Source organism: Lytechinus pictus, chromosome 5 (assembly GCF_037042905.1).
Source record: "Lytechinus pictus isolate F3 Inbred chromosome 5, Lp3.0, whole genome shotgun sequence".
NCBI classification, from domain to species: domain Eukaryota; kingdom Metazoa; phylum Echinodermata; class Echinoidea; order Temnopleuroida; family Toxopneustidae; genus Lytechinus; species Lytechinus pictus.
In genome coordinates, this window is record NC_087249.1 from 12611251 (window position 1) to 12626904 (window position 15654).

The 15654-nt window shown below is 37.1% G+C and overlaps 1 long non-coding RNA gene across 1 annotated transcript; it reads left to right on the forward strand.

The window, feature by feature from the left end:
• Window positions 1-2334: 2334 nt before the first annotated feature.
• LOC135154120 (uncharacterized) lies at window positions 2335-9807 on the forward strand. The gene is made up of 3 exons (XR_010293539.1): window positions 2335-2490; window positions 3565-3899; window positions 9624-9807. It is a non-coding gene; the product is annotated as an uncharacterized LOC135154120 (long non-coding RNA).
• The last annotated feature ends 5847 nt before the right edge of the window (window positions 9808-15654 follow it).

Sequence of the window (15654 nt, forward strand, 5' to 3'; positions counted from 1 at the left end):
CTGCCTCCTTCAGGGTTGAAGATTCTTGCAGATGGTTAAACTGGAGATTTGTCAAACACAACACAAATATACAAGAAAATAACAACAAAATGACATATTATAAAAAAAGGTAATTAAAAAATTGAGAACTTAGTAGAATTAAGAGAATAAAATGTTGATTTTTTTCAACCCCGTCGATCTATTACGTATTAGACAATGATATGGAATTAGCACATGCCTTCATTTGTGCACGATATTCTTGACTGAAGTATCACGACACCAACGTTTAAACTGTGCAAAGGCCTTTGAGTTAAATAATTAATACTAGGGGCGGCAGATTCAAGGTGCGGATGGTCTTGTATTAGGCTAATGTAAGTTGTATTGTAACATACCTAGTTGTAACATACCTTGTTGTGGGCGTAAAGTTTTACCTAAAACAACTTGTTTGCCCCTCTCCTCCTTCCAATTTCTTGATTTCATGAAGTCATTATAGTGGAAGATAAACTGGTACAGGTTATATGGCGATGTGTGGTTTCAGCAGGTAACGTTATTAATGGGAACATGGGCAAGTAAAGGATTGGTCAGGGTTAAACTTTTCCTTTTTGAGGTTCCAAGATTTCTCTAAGTTTGATTTGAAAGAGTTTATGGAAGTACTCTTCACAACTTGATTTGGCAGGTTATTCCACTCTGATACTACTCGGTGTGAGAAAGAATTTTGTCTTTTTCGAGTATTTGCTCTGGGTTTCTCAATCTTATATATATGTCCTCTACGGCTCTAGTTTTGGAGTCTTCATTGAATTTGAAGAATTTAGAAGTCTCTAGATCGTCAGTTCCTTGAGTTATTCGGAATACTTGGACAAGATCTGCTCTGTGACGTCGGTAAGATAATGAAGGTAACTTCAATTGGGCCAATCTTTCCGGGTAGCTCTTGACCTGTAAACTTGGAACTGCTTTTGTAGCTCTTCGTTGAACTCTCTCGAGTTTCTCCTGATCCTTCTTCAAGTATGGATGCCAAATCTGTGAACAATACTCCAAAGCAGGTCGAACTATGGACTTATGTATTAAAGTTGTTTTCCTTCTTAATCCAAGGGTTATTTAGAGGTAAGCCCTTACTTATTACAATGAATAAAATTGTGGCATTAATTATTACTACTGGCGTTTTTTCTCTCACTAACCTCGCATGTTGTGTGAGTGATCACGCCCTGCCTTAGTTAAAGCAAAAGCTTCGGTCTCTGTAGTCTGTACCTCAGGCGATGTTTAGTCTGCTGGGCAAACCCTTCGCTCGAGTTAAGGGTCTGAATGTGCAGCCTACTCATGCCTTGTGTACTGAAGAAGGCTCTCTCGCGAACAGCAAGTTTTGTATGTGCTAGTCTTTGCGTGGAGGCACACTTGTTGATCAAATTTCCAATGAGGGTCTGTGCCTGCAGACTAGGCGATGTTCGTGCAGGCTCCACTCCACTTCACTACCGCTACACTACGCTCCACCTACCCGAACATCGGGACAGTGAACTAGATCGGATATTCCGAGTCATAAAAGGTGGGATGGCAATCATGGTTATCGTAAAAATGAAAGAAAAAAAATATAAAGAGGGATATGAATGACTTAATATCTTACTTTACACCCGTATTTCACTCCGTGTCCATCCTCCGGTTATCCTCAAAATTGGTGATTTTGGGCCAGTATCAAATTCCTCACACGTATTATTCACGGCCGATTTCAAAACATCGCATGCGATGATCGATTTTCACAATATTTTTTCATTTTTTTGATGAAAAATGAACAACTACCGGTCGAGGGATCTACAGGTAGTACAGCCAAGTACAGGAGATCGGTCTGGTAAGAAACGTCTCATTTTTACCATTTGTAGTGAAATAATTTTATCCCTTTAGGCCTATACGCATTAGGCGCATGAAGGTTCATAGATAAATGAAATTCACCCCTACGAACCGATTTCACCATCTAACTATGGAAATCCATCTTTGTTTTGGTCTGTCTATTTTACATATGGCCGGTGGTTCAAGGCTAAATGTCTGAAGAAGTATAGGCCTATGTCAAAATATTTTTAAATATCAGACATGGAGTCCTAGGCTAGGTCTCAATAGTAATCTTAATACAATGTGGGCCCTTCTGATTTATTACATAAATTTTGTATGTAAATTGTTTTACTTTTGTTTTAATGGAAATGAATTAAATGAAAACATTAATATTCAGAAATTTTTCATAGATTTCAAAATGAACTGTATTTAATGCTTTATTCTGTCTTCATATTGAGGCACAAATGGGAATGCAATACATAATAAATAACTTCTGCATTTTTATTATTGATTCTTAAATTAATTTTTGTTTATTTCAGGTCTACACTCCAGATTTTAACGTGATCTCTACAATACCCCTAACTACCGTGTCTACTGCAGCAACTCTGTTAGATCAGCTTAGCTCACCCCCGGCCTATCACTAACAGACAATCAAGAATTTCAAGCTCGTCTCAACTTAAAACAAATCAGAACAAGGTGAACAAAATAGATGGAAAAGTAGTATTAAAGGGGAAGTTCACCCTGACAAAAAGTTTATTGTAAAAATAGCAGAAATTATAGTTAAAAATATTGCCAAAGGTTTGAGGAAAATCCATCTAAGGATTTAAAGGTTATTAGAATTTTGATTATTTGATTTGTGATATCATGTGCGAGTAGTTTTCCTACATACCGTATGGTAATATGACAATGAAATGTCATTTTCTCCGAAAATTGAAAATGGTCCATATTGTCCCTTCAGTATTATCGATAGACAAATCATTTCATACCTGTTCCTAAAACCATTAGTGCTGTTATTGGTAAGAAAATTTTCTGTTGATATATCGCTATAAATATCTTACCAATATCGATAACTATTGGCAAAAGAACATAATCAATACACGTTTTTTATGCATTGATTTAAGTGATGTCACAATACTTGTGCTGGTCAAAATTTGTATCTGACACTCTACCAAGAATGCTTTAATGGATTTTCCACAAACCTACACCAATGTTTTTATATTGTTTTTCTGCTATTTGTACAACAAACTTTTCTTCAGGGTGAACCTCCACTTTAAATAGGGGAGACAATGCCTAATCAAGTGTCTCCACAAGATGTCTAAGCTTGGTCTGACAGCAAGTAGCTTGTTGCTGCTGCAAATTTTATTGACCGACACTGGCTCTGACTACCTCGTCATCAGGATTGGATATTTTTTTGGGAGGGGATTGCATGCACACCAGACATAATGTTCGCATGTATGCGCAGAGGTGAGTGGGGGCTATATTGTATTAGCAGTCTGTATCGCCGGTTATATGAGCATTCAGGAGACATTGTTTAATTATTATTTATGCTACAATAAGCATTATTCTTTAAAAATTATGTCCTGATTGGCAAAGAAATTGTCAGGCCACCATTAATTCATATTTAGCTCAGAGGCAGCCTAGTCAAATTATATCATTGATACAATTTCATACTTTATCTCATCTAAAATGGAAGCAGAATGGAAATGCAATATAAACAGTCCATTTGAGCCAATTTGTGATTAATTCATGTATTCATTTTGTTCAATTCAGCTTGATGTCCACTCATATGAACCGCTGTGGAGCCCTTGCTACCAGCCCCAATCACATTGACCCATGGCCCCGACGACTAGAATGCGGCAGCTCCGGACGTCAGATCAGGGGCCCGTTTCATAAAGAATATCAACAAGTATCATTGCCATTATGGCAACGACCGTGATGACAAGACTCAACAGCCAATCGTAATAAAGATTTCCATGGTAGCTGTAGTTACAAAAATGGCAATGATGAGATAGTTGTAAGTCTTTATGAAACAGACCCCGATCGTCGGCTCAACTCACCTGCAAAGCTCGGACGTTTAGCAACCAGACCGATCGGAACCAATCCAGGTAAGCAACAATTGCAGATGTAAAAATATCACATCTGTTTTCTATGAAGCTACATGTGCTTGGGCACCAATCAATGTAGGAATCGAGTTAAACTCATGTTTTTACCAAGTTGATTAATTATACATGGCTTTGTCCCAGCTCTGTGACTCTATCTGTCTTCATGTCTTACTTATCCAGCTATAGGAAAGGCTGCTTGCGATGGATTATTCAACTAATGTTATGTATAGTGTAGTAGGTTTCACGGTACACCATGTATCTTTCTTGGGCAAGTGTGGGTCTTGAAAAGGACCACCCAATCTCGACGTTTCGACAAGTGTGTTGTTATCTTCAAGAGAATAATAGAGAGTTTTAGGAGCAATGAACAAGAACGGCGTAGCAGTCGTCTGATCGTTCGAGTCAACGTCGCTGTCTGCCCTTGTTCACTACAGATGCGAATACTTTAGATTTCACTCGACTTGTACGTGTACCTACGTCCACGTGAAACAACGTGATTACCAACGGAAAGGCTGATCTTCATGCTGAGCTTGAACGGTTAAAATGACGTCACTCACGTGCACGTCGACTATGATTTAGGAGAACCGCAAAATGGATGTGGCGAGGTTCTTGATTCTGATAGTGGACGTGTGTGAGGACCTGAGGCATATGGCAGGCCAAAAAATGACGTCATCTCGATCGTCGTCTATGTCGACAGTTGTTTCTAAAAGTGCTCAATGTTATGTATTTAGGCATAAGGAGCATTACATGCTTAGACCTAATACAGATCCACCAAAGCATCACAGGAAAGAATTCTACAGTGCGTATCAATAAAAAGTTTACACTTCGAAAAAGTCCTGGGAATTGAAAAATATACACACATTATATTCTTGGGTTTGGGTCTCATCTATCAAATTAAAGTACAAATTTTGACAGAATGATACGCTTCAGTGAACACTGTCCATTTTTGTATAAAGCTCGCAGAAATCGGTTTGCTCAGAAAACTCATTTTTGATGCTGTGTCAAGGAAAACAAGCGAAAACAAACTGACCGTGTGGTACATTTCCTTTGTATTTTTAGCAATCTGAAATAATACAGATATATTTAATATTTTGTCAAGTTTATTTAAGACATCTCCAGCATTCTTTCACTAAGTTTTTAAAGTGGGACCACATTTCATATTTCATTTAATACTTGTTTCTCCACACTTTTCCCAAGCTTGACAATGATTAAAAACCTAAAATCAAGCCTAAGCCATTTCCTGTACAGCTCCGTGTAAAACAGATATCATCACGATGGCCCCCAAGTGTGGGGACTGGGGAGGGTGGGGGGGGGGGTGTGCAATGATGCTCTATGAAGTGTTTTGGGCAAGGAAACAAGCTAAAAGCCAAAAGATATCTTCAAATCAACCTTCCTAGCGAAAGTTTATGTGTTAATGACTAATTTATACTTTTATCGATATAACTATTTCCAAGTCCTGCGCAAATCATTTTTCACGAACTTTTCTAAAGTATGTAGTGCTCACTCAAGCGGATAGATAGATAGATATATTTTGTCATTTGCTTAAAGAGATCTGTACCAATGCTTAAATGGGGAAAAAGCTTCAGGATATTAAGAGTATCTAATTTTACAGCTTTTTTTTAAGTGTAACTGTGATCACTGGAGTATTGTGATGAACAACACACTTTTGATTATTAGCGTTATCAACTCAAAACCATTTTTTTTTCATTTGATAATCAAATATTCTCGTGTTAAGATATGGTACATTTTTAGTCGTACTCAAAGTCTGGCTATCATGGTGCTCATATCATGGCACTCACTTCATATAAAGCGTAATTTTATCCTATTCACAAGGTGCAAACATTTATGATACACACTTGATACCACTGACAAAAGGAAGCAACTCTGTGGAATGTGTTTCTTAGTAAATTATGAGAAAAATGTGACAATGTTTAATGTGTAAAAATAGAGCTACTTGCTCTTGAAATGTCTATATTTCAGAAATTGGGCCATATGTGACTTCAGATCATTGACCACTTTGCAGCACATTCATAAAATATTCTTATCAAGAAAAAGTCAATTTTGAAGATTTTTTTTTTTTAATCAGAATTGCTTCCTTTTTGTCAGTAGACGGTATATGTAGTATACAGCTTCAATAATTTAATATGGATCTATAAATATTTATTTACATAAGTATGTGTCTTTTGTCTTCTTGATTTTTTTGGGGGGCTAAATATTTCAATAATAGCATCTCAAATCTGGGTACTCATGGAAGAAGGTAGTGATTTCTGGATATTATATATTAGATATTATATATTTTTTTATTACCCGCCAATCAAAGTTTGAAGGAATCGGCTTATGGTCGGGCTGTCCATCGCACATCTTGCGGGTCAATTTACTTCCTCAGTTTTTATCCCCATTTTCATGAAATCTGGAACACAGATTGGACTTGGTTAAAAGATGTTCAAGACACATTTTTTTTGTATTTGTGGGAAATCTTGTTGCCATGGTGATTATGCAAAAAATTAGGTAAAAATCTTGCAGTGTGAACTACCTCATCAGTTTTCGACCAATTCTCATGAAATTTGGCTCACAAGATGGGCAAGACATTTTTTTCCTCCATGTATGGGAAACTGCATTGCCATGGTAACAGCTATATTACAACAATGTGTAAACATCATGTGGGTTGAACTGTGTCATCAATTTATGACCTATGCTCATGATATTTGGCACGCACATAGGTCTTGAGCTACAGGTGTGCAAGACACTTTTTTTTGCATTTGTCAGAAAATGTGTTGCCATTGTAACTATGTATAAAAAAAAATTAGAAAAAACTTATTGTGGATCACACTACTTCCCCAGTTTTTAGCCAATGCTCATGAAAGTTGGCAAAAATATTCATGTTGGGGTAAAGATATGCAAGATTAATTTTCTAAATTTGTTTTAAGTTTGATCTCCCATTGGTACTGCATGCTGGAATAGATGACCTTTGTGGTCAAGGTAACTTCTAGTTTGCCTTGCCTGTGGGAATCTAAGCTATATTTTTATAGTATGAATGTCATCTTTTGTGTGATTCTTTCTTCTTCAATGTAATCCACTTGTTAAATTTCTATATTTTACACAAAAAAGCAATGATATTCTTGTTGCTATGGAGCGTAGAGCGTTGTGGCCCAGTGGATTAGTCTTCTGACTTTGAAACAGAGGGTCATGGGTTCGAATCCCAGTTATGGCGTAATTTCCTTCAGCAAGAAATTAATTCACATTGTGCTGCACTCAACCCAGTTGAGGTGAATGGGTACCCGGCAGGATTAATTCCTTGAATGCATGAGCGCTGAAAGGCAGCTCGAGCTAAAGCCGAGGTAATAATAATAACAACGCGCCTCGGAATAGAATATTTCTAGATAGATGGCGCTATATAAATTCCTATTATTATTACTATCTTCCAGGGATCAAAAGTGGTGATGAAACAGCGAGGATGTTGCAGAGAATGACTTCAGGATGTTTGTGAAGAAATATTAGCATCAGAGAATGGTAATTAATTAATTCCACCTCTCCTCCATTTGTGGACAAGGAATCATTTCAAGTCCCATTTCTCTTATTCTCTTACATTGTTTCTTCCAAGTTGCTTGGATGTTGCCAGAAAGAATAATCATTGAAACATCAGAGTAAAAGTAGGAGTGGGCTATAAATGGGTGATTTTTGGTTTTACTGTGGGAACAGTTTTTTTGTGTTCCTTTTACCTTATCTCAACATGAAATGACAATATTTTTTGTCTCGGGTCCGAGAAAAAAGTGTGCCGGGCCAAAATCCAAAATGGCCGCCCAAACCCCCCAAAATCACCGTTTTGGCCACAACTTTTTTATTTGGTGGTCAATTTCTCTGGTTTTGGTGTCTATTCATATGTTTTGGGGGTCAGGCAATTTGTTTTTCCTATAATTAGTACTTTTAAACCACTATTTGTAGAGTTAAAAGGTTATTATACCTAAATTTTCCCATTTTTGTAGCCTTTTTCAGCCAAAAAGTGGGTTTTATCATCCTGGGGTTCTGGGATATTAGATGATACAAGGTCAACAATAGCAAGCAGCTTCATATAACTATATTGCTTTTATTCCTCCACTTTGGGTTTTACGGATATTTGTGAAATATATCTTATCAAATGTCAAAATGTCATTTATCCATAGGGGCTATACGGTGTACAATGCACTATACATACTACACTGCATATATCCATGCATTGACCACCATGGCATATGACAAGGCCTGTATATAAACTATAGTGTCATAGAAATGAGCTTCAAATGTTTAGAATTAGATTGTGAATTTGATTCCTTGTCAGCTGATGTACGTGATGAAACCAGCAACGTAAATTGCACTTAAATATCACATACATGTATATATCATATACGTACGTCCCATTTTTAGCCATATCTTCTTCATTTGTAGGCTTTTTTTACCTGGTTCTGGTGTCTAACTGGCCTAATGGCCTATGTTTATGGGGTCAGGTAACTACTAGTATCATGGTAACGCTGATCAACAGCCAATCAGAATCAAGGATTGCATGCAAGTTACCATTAAGTTAAGTTAACATAATGGTAAATTTTTATGCAACGGGGCCCAGAATAGCTAGTGTAAATTACCTCTCTCCGCCCCCTGAATTAGCATATTTGACAAAACATGTCCTCAATTTCTGAGACAAAACATATCTTCAATTTCTGAGGCATCTAATTCTAAACCTGAGAGCTCATTTCTATGACACTATAGTTTATACAAGCCTTGTTATCTGTCATAGTGGCCAATGCATTTATGCAGTGCAGTATGTATGCACAGTACATTGTATACTGTATAGCCCCAATGGATAATTGACATTTTTTATTTAATAAGATATATTTCACAAATATCCGTAAAACCCAAAGTGGAGGAATAAAAGCAATATAGCTATATGAAGTTGCTTGCTATTGTTTACCTCGTACCATCGAATATCCCAGAACCCCAGGATGATAAAACCTACTTTTTGGCTGAAAAAGGCTACAAAAATGGGAAAATTTAGGTATAATTACCTTTTAACTCTACAAATAATGGTTTAAAAGTACTAATTATAGGAAAAACAAATTGCCTGCCCCCAAAACATATGAATAGACACCAAAACCAGAGAAATTGACCACCAAATAAAAAATTTGTGGCCATAACTGTGATTTTGGGGATTTTGGCGGCAATTTTGGATTTTGGCCCGGCACACTTTTTTCTCGGACCCGAGACAAAAAATATTGTCATTTCATGTTGAGATACATTACAAGGAATATAAAAAAAACTGTTGTCATATTGAAATTACAAAAATAGTATTTTTGACCCATGTATAGCCCACTCCTAGTAAAAGTAACTGTTAATGTTTATATGTTTTTCCAATAAGAACTCACTTTACAAATTGACTCAATTTTGACTCCTCAAATGGTCAAGATGACCATTAGAATTTTCACACCAAGTTGAAAGTTGTTCCTTATTATGTCCCTGAACACATGAAAGTGAAAAATCAAACTTGGCAAATTTGTCGAAGTAATGACGAACGCTTTCTGGCTATTATCATTTTGATAATTCTTGCTAAACAGCAAACACCAATCAAACACCAATGCAGATCTTACCTGCATTTTTAACATGATTTCATAATCACTTTGAGATGATTCCATTTTCCAAATTTATAACTGAGTACAAAATTGTTATCTTAAATTTATTTTCTATTTACGTTTCTATCTGCAGCAAGCAGAGACTGAGATTTCTATCCATGAGAGCAAAACCGTAAAGGGTTCATCTGGCAGAAGTGGACTAACAGGAAGCAATGAATGTGGAGTTAGATTACAAAGAAGTCTTTGTAATGATGGAGGATAAACTCACCAAACTCGGGTCAGACATCAAGATAATGCCCAGAAACAAGACACCAGAACCAGTGGTAAGTTGTGCAGTATTAATGGTAATTATTATTAGGGCATTTTAACGGTGCAATAAGTGTATGATTTGTCTGCAATATCAGAGATGCCTGCATTGTCACGAATATTACAAATTTATAAATGTGCATTTTTTATTTTATAAACGGGCCGGCAGTAAAAATTTGTAGTGGAAAGGTTGTTCAAGTCTCTCAATTTTTTTTTAGGATTGCGCGGATGAAAAGATCACATCAGTCTGCTTTCTTTTATGACATCACAGGCTCATCTAGTATGTGCGTCTAAGTAAGCGAATCAAAATCCTTGCCATAGCCTTTTCTTTGAAAGAACACATATTTCAGATAGCGTCTCAGTTTTTATGTGCTATGGGTGAAATGATGCACCCAATATGCACAGTGCAGCACAAAAACTGCACAGCTGGGAGATTGCATAGAATTACAAGCATGAACACGTGACTTGCATACACACTTGCTAATAGGCTACATGTACATATTATCCTTGAACCCATTTTTAGCTCATCTGGCCCAAAAGGCCAGATGAGCTTATGCCATGGCAATTTCAAAATGCTTCTTCGTCGTAATTTCAAGTCCGATTTTAATTCTGTTTGCTTTATATGATAGCACTAGTTGGGGGATTCAAAACAGCTACACCGAATTTTGAAACTCATTCAATGTGCTAATTTATGTGCATTTTTCAAAATTCACATAAAATGCTTCTTTTTTATTTGTTGACCAATTTTGATTTTTTTTCTTCCATCTGGTAGAGGTGCATGAGGTTTACCAAACTTCTACACAGAATTTTGAAATTTTGACAAGAAAACTTATGCTAATTTATGCATATTTTTCAAAATTTACATAAAATGCTGCTTCTCCTTCATTTGTTGACTGATTTTGATTTTTTTCTTCCATCTGGTAGAGCTTCGTGAGGTTCACCAAACATCTACACAGAATTTTTAGGGGAAAGTTATTTATGCTAATTTATGTGAAATTTATTCATAATCACAAATAAATGCTTCTTCTCTGTCATTTCTTCATTAATTTCAATTCGGTTTCCTCAATTTATGTCATTAATATAATTCACTACAGTGTCAACTGGGCTGAAATTAAAAATTGTGTTAAATTTCTTTGCGAGATGCCGGATGAGCTCCATGTCATTTTGGAGGGGACCTAAAGATTCCCCCCCCCCCCCAGTCTTTCCGGTCTAGAAAATACCTTAGTCTTACTACGGTTACCGGCATGTGATGTATGTAAAGCGCTGTGGATCACTTGTCAACTGCCACAGTAATGTTTCTGACAGTGACCTACTTCCAGGGCCCCTGTTGCATAAAATTACCATTTTGGTAACTTTTTATTGGCTGTTGATCAGCATTACTATGGTACATGTAGTTGCCATTTGATGGAAAAGTTACCATAATAGTAACTTTTATGCAACGGAGCCCAGGAGGCTGATCTACCCATCATCAGACTGCTGCCTCCTCCTTCCTGTTGGGTTGCTGTAGATTCTATATCTTGTTTTCTCCAATTGTGTTAGTGTGAATAATCGTCATTATTCTCCCTTGTAAACATGCTCTGTCACTCTGCCACTATGTTGCACAGATATTTCGGTGTAACCTTATGACAAGGGATTATTTCTACTAGTTAAGTACACTTGTACAAGGCTTGGATCTGCAATATTAAGAACTTTTTTTAGGTGTTTTTATTGCTGTGCAACATTAGTTCTCTAGATATATAATTAAATTCTGATGGCAGGGTGTCTAAGAAGCATTCTTACTGTTGTGGTTAGTTAGTAAATTAATCTCTATTATTGATCATTTCACTTTATACTCTTGATTTTATGTCATTTTTTTTTGCTGCAGCCATTATTACAAGGGAGAGAATGCTATCCTTGTCATCTTGCCAAACACAAAGGACCTATCGACTTTTCAACAGAGACTAAGGAGACTGTGAAGGCTGTGTAAGCACATGGTGGAACGTAAGTCAAGAACATGCATCTTAAAGAGGAAAAAAAAGATCAGACAAGTTGATAAGGGAAAGTTCGAACAATATCGGACAAACAATTTATAAGAAAGTTATGAATTTTTAAAAGTTGTAAAAATCTGGAATCACTTACCCATGGAGACTTCACATTGGCTGCATTTGTGATGTCATAGTGATGTAAGGCAAGGACTACTCTTTCACTTACTCCAATTTATAAAATGGCTAAGATGAAATTTTTTCAAAACTTTTTCTTCAAACTATAGTTTGCTTTCATGAGGACATAAAGCAACATGCTGCCTGGGTTATATTTTGCTTACTGCCCCAGAGGAATAGGTACAAACCACCCAGTTGCCAATTTGAAATTTTCACTGTCTTAGGGATTTCAAGTTCAAAGCAGCCTTAACTTTCTTGTTGCTTGTCCGATTTCTTTCAAACTTTCACAATTCTGTTTTTCTTATTTTCTTCTTTTCCAACACAAAATTTTATGTCCAATGTTGGATTCCCTTCAAGCCCCATCTTAATAGACCATGCCCTGCCAAAAAGGGGATGAAGAGGGGTGCAAAACCACAGGTGGGAGCCTCGATGCTCCGTCTTACCAGACCTTCCCTGAAATCCTTGCAGCTGTGTGCCTGGGAGTGGCAGTCTGTTTTACAGCCATCATTCTTCCAATAATAGTCCAAAATCACATGCACAAATGCAGATAACTTACAGGCATGATTGATCAGGTACCTCCGTTTGACTAGCCTACAGCTTTTATTTATGAGGGTACAGAAGCACTTGTATCATAGCATTCTTTGACCAAGTATTAATCACAGCAAAAGAAGATTAATTCAAAGATTTTTATATCTTTCAAATGGAAACTTACTATTTACTTTACTGCAAAAAAAAACATAACCAGAAACATATTTTGTAAACGACCCGATTTCGCCACTCATATGATCATGCACATAAAGGCCCATGTCTAAAATAAGACTAATCGTTGCGCAATGTTGAGCTTTTCTGACAGACTGCACCCCGATAGCGTTTGAACGGAAGGTCTTTCACAGCTCTGACGGGGCGGAGTTGCAATTCCACCCCCCCCCCCCCTTCAACCCTTGTTATATATAGCAGGCTAAAATTTGGCTAAATCCTGCCTGGCTTCTTCCTCCCATTACCTCACTAGGAGCATATTTAACAGGAAGGGGTTTTTGTCTCACCTGCATAGCAGAGTGAGACTATAGGCGCCGCTTTTCCGACGGCGACGGCGGCGGCGTCAACACCAAATCTTAACCTGAGGTTAAGTTTTTGAAATGACAGCATAACTTAGAGAGTATATGGACCTAGTTCATGAAACTTGGCCATAAGGTTAATTAAGTATTACTGAACATCCTGCCTGAGTTTCATGTCACATGACCAAGATCAAAGGTCATTTAGGGTCAATGAACTTAGACCATGTTGGGGGAATCAACATCAAAATCTTAACCTAAGGTTAAGTTTTTGAAATGTCATCATAACTTAGAAAATATATGGACCTAGTTCATGAAACTTATACATAAGGTTAATCAAGTATCACTGAACATCCTGCTTGAGTTTCACATCACATGACCAAGGTCAAAGGTCATTTAGGGTCAATGAACTTTGGCCGAATTGGGGGTATTTGTTGAATTACCATCATAACTTTGAAAATTTATGGATCTAGTTCATGAAACTTGGACATTAGGTTAATTAAGTACCACTGAATATCCTGTGCGAGTTTCAGGTCACATGACCATGGTCAATGGTCATTTAAGGTCAATGAACTTTGGCCGTGTTGGGGTATTTGTTTAATTACCATCCTAACTCTGAAAGTATACGGATCTGATTCATGAAACTTGGACATAAGAGTAATCAAGTATTACTGAACATCCTGTGCAAGTTTCAGGTCACATGATCAAGGTCAAAGGTCATTTAGGGTCAATGAACTTTGGCCAAATTGGGGTATTTGTTGAATTACAGCCATAAATTTGAAAGTGTGTTGGTCTAGTTCATAAAACTTGGACATAATAGTAATCAAGTATCACTGAACATCCTGTGCGAGTTTCAGGTCACATGATCAAGGTCAAAGGTCATGTAAGGTCAAAGAACTTTGGCCACGTTGGGAGTATTTGTTGAATTGCCATCATATCTCTATAAGTGTATTGGTCTAGTTCATAAAACGTGGAAATAAGAGTAACCAAGTATCATTGAACATCTTGTGCGAGTTATAGTAGTTTTCAAAATCAGCACTGCTGCTATATTGAATCGCGTGATGCAGGTGAGACGGCCAGAGGCATTCCACTTGTTTTTATTTTCAACCTGCCTTTGGCAGGGCAGTCAGAAAAGTGTTTGTGAAGACGGGCCTTTATTTGATCTGGTGACAATTGGTGTTACGTGCTGTATTGCCATTAGACTTGATTACCATGCATTAATCGCAACTCTTTGGGCAACAATTCTATAAAAATGTGTGAATATATTAACCATAAAGCGAATTTTAGGTTATCATTTTTATGTTATCATAAAGCCGTGGTCCCGTTTGTGGATTTAGGGAGGAAATACATCTTTCCTGAAAAGTAACCATTTCAAACTTATTTCCATTTTACTTGAAGTGGAATGTTTGTAACGATTCAGTTTTTATAGCATACAGGGTTTTGGTCCAATTTTGCTGATAATTCAAATGCGATGCTGAAATATGATATCACACAAGATATACAGAGATATTTTTTATATCTATTATTTATTGCATTTAACACGGAAATCATGACACATTTGTAGCAAGAGACAAAGCACCAAAAATTTATTTGTGTACAGTGAAGAAGGGGAAGGGTCACCTGTGGAACAGAGCCAAATCGCATCATTGCTATCCACTCCCATTACGGATAACAGAAACCATATTTACTTCCGAACTGATGTGGAAACAGAACAAATGACATGTCTGAAAAGAGATTTCCCACACATATCAAGGCTACATGTATAAAAGACTGTAAATATAATGATTACAAAAAAAGGAAAGGAAAAGCATATACTGGTAGTTCGTTTATTCAAATGCAAACTTTTATGTATACCCATGTACGTGGGTCACAGTGCGATTGTTTTTTTTTGTAAGGAATATTGTTAGAACGATATTTTGTTCTTTCACTTTACACCTGCAGTCATGTCACTCAGAGTAAAACTGGAGTCTTCAACCCCCATCTGGTGTTCACCATCTTCCATGCATAAATCAGAGAGATTGTCTACCAGAGGCATGGATATGCCACCAATCTTCAAGTCTTCATTGACAAGGGATGTCTGATGTAACTGGTCTTTGCCTGAAGTATGATCAACATAAGAACGGATTTGGCACCAAACTCTTCCATATACATCCTCCATCTTGTGTTACTATTGTTCCTCGTATTCATGATGGAGAAAGTTTACAGGGATGTGCTCATGACACTAGTCATTGTCGGTGTCTGGTGTTAGCCCTATTTTAATTGGGCATTTTCAGATCACGCTTTTCTGATATAGAGTGTAGATGATGTTTGATGTTACATATTCAGCTATGTGGAATATTACTCCAATGAATGTCTATAATATGTGTAAGCCTTAGTTAATGGGGGGGGGGGGGAGGGTACATCTAATGTAATGACTTTTGTGTAGCTCCAAGGGGCAGGTCCAAGCTATTATTTCTTTGCTGATACTATAGTATAAATTTATCTTGATGAAGTTTGTATTTGTGTTAATATTGTGCTGACTATTCTGCAAAAGTGGATCCAAAGGTTTTCCAGAGTTTTTCCCTTATGAGTTTTATCTCTGGTTTTTTACCCTGGATATACTTGTCGTAGAACTAGTCGGGGGGGGGGGAGGGGTAAAGGGGATGGGGGAGGGGTGTTTTAGGGTAAA